Here is an 8131-nt window from a genome sequence, read left to right on the forward strand (position 1 = left end):
CAAGGACCTTGAAAGTTATCTTAACAATTGCCCATGAAAACTTAGAGACAGAAAAAATGAACTGTCATTAACAAATTGCAACAGAGATAACATGAACTTATTTGATCTTTGCTGATAACTTTAAAGACAGGTCCAATAAACTTAAATTAGTTTAAACATCGAATATGTTTCACCTGCGTCCACCTAAAAGTCAATCAACTTTTCCCCATTGTCAATTTTCATCTGGGGCACTAGTGGAGATATCTGAAATGGGTGGTGGGGGGGGGGCGGCGGGGTGGACTTTGCTCCTTGACTTGGAGGGTGGGAGGAGGAACCAATGGTGCCTGAGACACTGAGGATGGTATAGGACCATACCCAAGTTGGTGCAGAAACATGAGGGGGAGGGGAAGACAGAAGCAGCAACTGCTTGGGAATATTCCTTAAAGTCCCTGTCCCGAGGTAGACTAACCAGAGTTGGCTCCAATTATAGCTGTTAACCTGGGAAATGAGGGAGAATCCCTCACCTCTATTAAGCAGAGGAACAGGGAGAGAGAGTCAGTGTCCCCTTTTAGTCTGGTTCTATCTCGGCTAGACTATAAGGTCCCCTTCTTGAGGTTCCTCCTGATTTCGGCTGGGGTTTTGGGACTTTTCCCTGGTTGGGACACTTATTCTTTTTAACTCCTTTCCCCTTGAAGTAGGTCTATATTTATGGCTTTCTCGGCTTCCTGCTCTGATCCCTTGGAGAGCCTCTTGATAGCAGTGGATGTGGACCAGCATCTGGAGAGGGCCTGAATCTGGTGGCAGCAACACAGACAAGGGAGGAGTTTCAAGCTCAGGGAAAGGGAGAGGGAGCCTAATGAGTCATGAGGAGGCAGAACACTAGGGGAGTGGTGGGTTGCTTCTTTGCCTCCCTGGGTGAGTCTCCGGGTAAAGCAGCTAAAACCTTTGCCTGGCTCTCCTTGCTCCGTCCCAACCCCATGATGCTCCCTTGAGGCAGGGTCACAAAGACAGAGGGACAGGGGCACCCCCTCCAATGAGGAGACCAGCCAGATGCCTGCCTGGCCACGTCCTGAAGGAACCCAGGTGATGCTCAGCCCCACAGGTCACAGCCCTGCAACCCACGATCAGAAACCACTCTGATATTGCCACAGACCAAGTGCCATCCATCATGGAATTGCAGATGGGCTCACTCAGACTCCATGGGCCCCTAGGACCCCAAGGGCACCTGCCCGTGGAGCCACAGAATTGAACTCAGCAGGCAAGTTAGACCGAGTCGCACATTCACATACACACCAGATGTTATTACATTCCCTCCCATAGAATCCCTACTTGTGAGACTTCTGAAGTCTCAGGGAGTGATCAGGTCCCCCTTCCACCCTTGTGAGTGGGTCTGACTAGATTGGGCCCCAGCCTTACCGGTTCCGACGTTGGGTCCAGGTCCTCACCTGCCAAGTTTCCTGGAGTCTGGAGGGAACAGCAGAGCGGGGGCTGGCCTGACGCAACCAAGCAGGAGACTGCCAAACTTCAGGCAGGGCGCTCACTCTTCCTTGCAATCCCTCATTCCGTCACTGCCTCACCGTTCTCCCAAATCGGTGGCAACAATGGGCCAGCGTGGTTGGGTTTACTGGTCAGGGAACCAAATTTGTTATGGAACCAGGCTGGAATGCTGGCGGAAAAACCAACTAGCACTCAGAGATCTTGGTGGATCAGAGATTTATTTAACACCCATGGGCTCAGAGGAGAAGGTTTCCCCAAAGATCTGAGCCCCAAATGCGAGTGGGAAGGGTAATTTATATTTATCAGCCTCCATATTGGGGGGGGGGGGGTGTTCGTGTATGCAGCAAAGGAAGAAGAACCCAGAGGAGGGGTCTCTAAGCTAGAGACCAGAGTTTGTTTTAGCCCCATCAGCCATCTTTGGTGTACTTTATTCACTTCTCCCACAATAGAGTGACTTTCCTTATTTCCATCAGTCTTAATTATGTTTAGCAGAATTTTGACTCTTAGCAACCTTAGTGTCCAGCTGAGACTAAGTAGTAACCATTTGTAAACTGTTACACCAGAATCCTTTAGATGGAAAATTCATGAATCAATTAAGCATAAACCATGTTTTCCAATAGACCTAAATATTCCTACTTTCTCTGCAATAAGAAGTCAAAAGCACAAATCTATGTTCAGTAATCAATGCTTTAGCACTCCATTCTATTTGGAAAAGACCTAGATATCCAGTGAATTCAATCCCATTTATCCAAGTGTCAGATTACCAAAGACTATGAAAGCTGTCTTAACAATTATTCGTGAAAACTTTGAGATACACAAAATTAACTATTATTTTAAGTCATCTTGTTGCTAACAAATTGCAACAGAGACAACATGAGCTTATTTGATCTTTAGGAAACCTTGATAGAATAAAGTTTTAATTTGATGCTGGTAACTTTAAATACATATCTATCTTAGCTAAACCAACAAACTTAAATAAGCTTAAACGTCGAATACGTTCCACCTACGTTCACTTAAAAGACAATCGATTTGTTCCCCATTGTCATATTTTACCTGGGACAGCAGTGGGGGAATCTGAAGTGGGCGATCCAAGGGGGTGCTCATTGCTCCTTGACATGCGGGTGGAAGGGTGGTTTAGAAGCCAGTTACTTAGGTCACAAGGAAGGTGAGGCAGAAAAGGAGCAGGGGGAGGGGAAGGCAGAAGAGGCAAAATGCCAGAAGGCAGAGAAAGAGGATTCCTGGTTCTAACCCTTGTCATCTGGGAAAGAGGAGATGCCATGTTTGTTTGTTTTGTTTGTTTTGATTTCCACCAAAGTGGAAATAGGGAGTCTATGCCAGGCTAGAGAAGACAGGGAATTTCCCTGAAACAAAGGGAGCTTCAGCAGCTGCTGTAGAATATTCTTCAAGTCCCTGCCCCTAGATAGACTAACCACGGTTGGCTCCAATTATAGCCATTAACTAGGGAAATGAATGAGGGAGAGGCCCCCACATCTATTAGGAGTAGGAACAGAGAGAAAGAGTCAGCATCCCCTTTGTCAGGGATGGCCTGTATTTCCTCTAGCAACTGAGTTCCATCAGGAGGAGGCCTGTTAGGACATCCACTATGTTGGGAGGGAGCTTACTAGCCTCACACATTTGGGCAAATACATTCTGTAAAAAAATTTTTTAACATTTATTTATTATTAAGAGACACACACACACAGCATGAGCAGGGGAGGGGAAGAGAGAGGGGGAGACACAGAATCCGAAGCAGGCTCCAGGCTCTGAGCTGTCAGCACAGAGCCTGACGGGGGGCTTGAACTCACAAACTGTGAGATCATAACCTGAGCTGAAGTCAGTCGCCTAACTGAGCCACCCAGGCGCCTCAAGGTAAATACATTCTGCAACAGACCTTTTGGTCTGGGTCCTCACTTAGAACTGTGAGGGACTGGAACTAGGGTGCCTCCGTCCATTTACCCTGTTTTCTGCAGAAGAGATCTAACTTCTTCATCCTACTAAGGCCATGCAGTGTTACAGGAAATCAGTCCTTTGCTAAATTTTGCAATCCAAATTGTTTCCAGTGGGTTGAAAAGGCATCCCAAGGATGAGTCGTTGGCAACCAAGGAGAAGGTCCCATCCTCCTCCTAGAGAGAGAAAAGTATAGAAGGTCCATTACCACAAAAATCCACACACACCCCCCCCCCCCCCACAACTCCCAGGTAGCATCCCAGGCACAAGATATATCAGAGGTTCCTGAGGTGTCAAAGCGATCTGAGGCATACCTTGATTCGCTATGATCAGCTGCTAAGGACTTCTGTAGGAGGGATGCTAGTGTCCCCCTGTTTTCCCATTGCATCCTAGGCTACAAATAGGTGTGGGCAGATGGACCTAGTTTGCCTTTTGAGAAGGCTGAGGAAACCACCGTTTTTAACCCATGGAAAACACTGGAAAAGTTTTACAAGGGGGAATTGCCCAATTTTGTAATTTAAGTAGTAGTTAGCAGAGGTCATTGACTGAAAACAGTGAAGACAGAAACCCATGATGATCTAACCTACATTCCAACACATAACATCATTAGAGCTGACTTTGTAGGAAACATTCCCAGTTGGGTTTTAATTCAATCAGGACTTGTTTTGCCGGCACCCAGGGTAGGTCCCACAGCCAGAACTGGCTAGACCAGGGATGTGGAGGGGATCACATTAGACCGATGAGGAGGAAACCTCACACGGGAGTCTTAAGATTGGCAGCCATGCTAGTCACTTAGGTGGCTGTCCCGTGCCCAAAACAGACAATTATGTATAAGGATAGGAATAAAGAGAGGGCATCAAGTTTCTGGGTCATTTTGCCTTTCCTGACTGGACACTCACTTCCAGACAAAAGCCAGGCTTTCTCCTCCCCGTAGAGTAGCCATGGGCTAGAGGAGTATAACCTGAACAATAAACAGGAAAGTGTTCCAATAACACCATACTCCTTGAAAAGCCCCAGAAATAAGAGTAAAGGAACCAAGTTTGCACCGAAGCTCAGAGTCCAGATGAAAAGACTGACACTTCCATATTGGGACACAAATGATAAAGTTTTAGAGTGTGTGTGGGGGGGGGAGGGGGGGGGTTGTTCCACAGCTAATAGCCAAGAAAGAATTCCTGAAGATGTGTTTGGTGCAAAAAAAGTGATTTTATTAAAGCAAGGGGACAGGCCCCATGGGCAGAAAGAGCTGCACTCTGGTTGTGAAGACTGATTATGTACTATGAAGTTAGAGGGGGGTATAGTCAAAAGGAAGGGAGGCCTCCAGAAGGACTTTGATATGCTAAAGAGGACTCCTAATCACCTCAGGCCTTGCTATTGTCAAGCTAAGGTTGTTTCACCTCTAGTAAGGCATTTGTATTAGGAATGGTAGGGGTTCCTAGAGAAATGTTGTTCTAGTCCTAGCCTCAATTATTTGTCAATGGGTTGCAGCATATCAGGAAATTTAATTTACCTTATATTTACTTCTTGCCTTTCTTCCCTGCATCACCATGGGGGTAGGGGTGATAATAGGGCTCCAGGAAATTGAGTCTATAGACTTCTGGAGATCAGGCTATTGATAACATTGCCTTTTCTTTTAATCTACTAAGATATTTGTAAACTGATGGGAGACTCATGTCCTGCATGACTGGGATCTCTATCAGTCAACCATTTGTTGTGTGTGTGTGTGTGTGTGTGTGTGTGTGTGTTTTACCTTTTCTTTGTTCTTGGGCAGCCAGAGGAATGTCACACATATCCCACCTGGGGGGGGGGGGTGGAGTTCTAGCTTGTACATTGCCCTCAGTTTTCCTTATGTTCCCTCTTTACCCAGAGTCCCTTCTCTCAGGGCCCACCACCCAAAGGCCATGTTAGGCTAGCTTGTTCCCCTGCAGCAGATGGAAGAGCCATTGAGGTTCTGGGAGTCTCATCTGTGGCCAGTGAGCCCTCAGGACAGCTTCAGGTTAGGCATTCCACCAGCTCTGGCCAACTTGGTGACATCTAGGAGACACGGCCCAGGGGCTGGGACCCATCACTGCCTCCCATGGACAGCCAAGCCCCCATGAGGAAAGTGCCTCCCTCCTGGACAAAGCTGGGATCAGCCATGGCGGGAGCACTTCTGGGGGTCCAGTCTTAGCCTGGGCTCCACAGTCCAAGATAATGGCCAGAGATGGCAGGTGGTATCATTGATCTCTCAAGGATGAGGCTGAGTCCTAGCACTCACTGTGACCCAAAGTACCTGGTGTCCAGAGAGGCAGGGTAGAGAGCCCCCCTTGGGGCCCCAGCCCACCACCCCTTTTTACAAAGTGCAAATGCATGGCTCGCATTGTCCCCCAGCAGGATGGAACCGGGACTTTAGCCTCAGAGTTCTACTCTGTCAAGCTGTCTTATTTGTGGCTGGCATGCCTAGCTTGGGGTTTCTGTCCACTGGGCCCACAGGAGGGGCCAAGTCCCTTAGGGGCCAGCTGAAGTCTGGGTTCACCTTGCCAATGGGGCATGGATGAAATGGAGCAATGACTCAAGGTATGAATGATGTGGCTTTGGAATGGTGGGGATTCAGAGCTGACAGCCAAGAAAGAATTTTTGAGGTATCTTTGGTGCACAAAAAGTGATTTAAAAATTTTTTTAAATTTAACTTATTTTTAAAATTTACATCCAAGTTAGTTAGCATATAGTGTAACAATGATTTCAGGAGTAGATTCATTACTGCCCCTTACCCATTTAGCCCATCCCCGCCCCCACAACCCCTCCAGTAACCTTCTGTTTGTCCTCCATATTTAAGAGTCTCTCAAGTTTTTGTCCCCCTCCCTGTTTTTATATAATTCTTTCTTCCCTTCCCTATGTTTATCTGTTTTGTATCTTAAAGTCTTTATATAAGTGAAGTCATATGATATTTGTCTTTCTCTGACTAATTTTTGCTTAGCATAATACCCTCTAGTTCCATCCATGTAGTTGCAAATGGCAAGATTTCATTCTTTTTGAATTGCCGAGTAATACTCCATTGTGTGTATACACACACACACACACACACACACACACATATGTATATGTATATGCATACATATATACCACATCTTCTTTATCCATTCATCCATTGATGGACATTTGGGCTGTTTCCATACTTTAGCTATTGTTGATAGTGCTGCTATAAACATTGGGGTCCATGTGCTCCTTTGAAACAGCATCCCTGTATCCCTTGGATAAATACTTAGTAGTGCAATTGCTGGATCATAGGGTAGTTCTATTTTTAATTTTTTTGAGGAACCTCCATATTGTTTTCCAGAGTGGCTGCACCAGTTTGCATTCCCACCAGCAGTGCAGAAGAGATCTTCTTTCTCTGCATCCTCGCCAACATCTTTTGTTGCCTGAGTTGTTGATGTTTGCCATTCTGACAGGTGTGAGGTGGTATTTCATTGTGGTTTTGATTTGTATTTCCCTGATGATGAGTGATGTTGAGCATTTTTTCATGTGTCAGTTGGCCACCTGGATGTCTTGTTTGAAGAAGTGTCTATTCATCTCTTTTGCCCATTTCTTCACTGGATTATTTGTTTTTTGGGTGTTGAGTTTGATAAGTTCTTTATAGATTTTGGATACTAATCCTTTATCTGATAAGTAATTTGCAAATATCTTCTCGCATTCCATCGTTGCCTTTTAGTTTTGCTGATTGTTTCCTTTGCTGTGCAGAAGCTTTTATTTTGATGAGGTCCCAGTAGGTCATTTTTGCTTTTATTTCCCTTGCCTCTGGAGACATGTTGAGTAAGAAGTTGCTGTGGCCAAGGTCAAAGAGGTTTTTGCCTGATTTCTCCTCAAGGATTTTGATGGTTTCCTGTCTTACATTTAGGTCTTTCATCCATTTTGAGTTTATTTTGGGGTATGGTGTAAGGAAGTGATCCAGGTTCATTTTTCTGTATGTTGCTGTCCAGTTTTCCCAGCACCACTTGCTGAAGAGACTATCTTTATTCCATTGAATATTATTCTTTCCTGCTTTGTCAAAGATTAGTTGGCCATACGTTTGTGGGTACACTTCAGGGTTCTCTATTCTGTTCCATTGATCTGAGTGTCTGTTTTTGTGCCAGTACCATACTGTCTTGATGATTAGAGCTTTGTAATACAGCTTGCAGTCCAAAGGTGATTTTGTTAAAGCATGGGGACAGGACTCTTGGACAGAAAGAGCTGCTGCACTGGGGTTGTGAAGAGTGACTGGTTATATACCATGGGTTGGGGGAGATAAAGTTAAGAGGAAGTTTCTAAAGGGATTTTCATATTCTCAAGAAGACTTGCACATTACTGGAGGCCTAGATGTTGTCGAGCTAAGGTTGTTTTGCCCTCTAGCAAAGCATTAACATTAAGACAGTAAGGAATTCTTGGAGAAATGTTACACTCCATTTTTGCCTCATGTATTTGTCAATGGGCTGCAGGTCATAATGAAATTTAATGCCATGTGCCATTTCCTTTTTGCCTTTCTTCCCCATATCACTATGAGGGGGAGGTTGATACTGGGGCTCCAGGAAACTGAGTATAGGTTTCTGGAGATGAGGGAATTGATAAAATTCCATTTTTCTCCTAATTTACTAGAACAAGGGTAAATTAATGGGGACTCAAGTCCTGCAAACCTGTGATCTCTATCAGCTAACAATTTGTTTTCACTCCTTTCCTTTGTTCTTGGGCATCAAGGAGT

The 8131-nt window shown here is 45.3% G+C and overlaps 2 protein-coding genes across 4 annotated transcripts in view; both read left to right on the forward strand.

Moving 5' to 3' along the window:
• The window catches only part of LOC122474812 (neutrophil gelatinase-associated lipocalin-like), a 73074-nt gene that overhangs the window by 24420 nt on the left and 40523 nt on the right, over positions 1-8131 (forward strand). The window lies entirely within an intron of this gene.
• The window catches only part of LOC122474813 (neutrophil gelatinase-associated lipocalin-like), a 101446-nt gene that overhangs the window by 10866 nt on the left and 82449 nt on the right, over positions 1-8131 (forward strand). The gene's annotated exons all lie outside the window — the stretch shown is intronic.

This window comes from Prionailurus bengalensis, chromosome D4 (genome assembly GCF_016509475.1).
Source record: "Prionailurus bengalensis isolate Pbe53 chromosome D4, Fcat_Pben_1.1_paternal_pri, whole genome shotgun sequence".
In the NCBI taxonomy this organism is placed as follows: domain Eukaryota; kingdom Metazoa; phylum Chordata; class Mammalia; order Carnivora; family Felidae; genus Prionailurus; species Prionailurus bengalensis.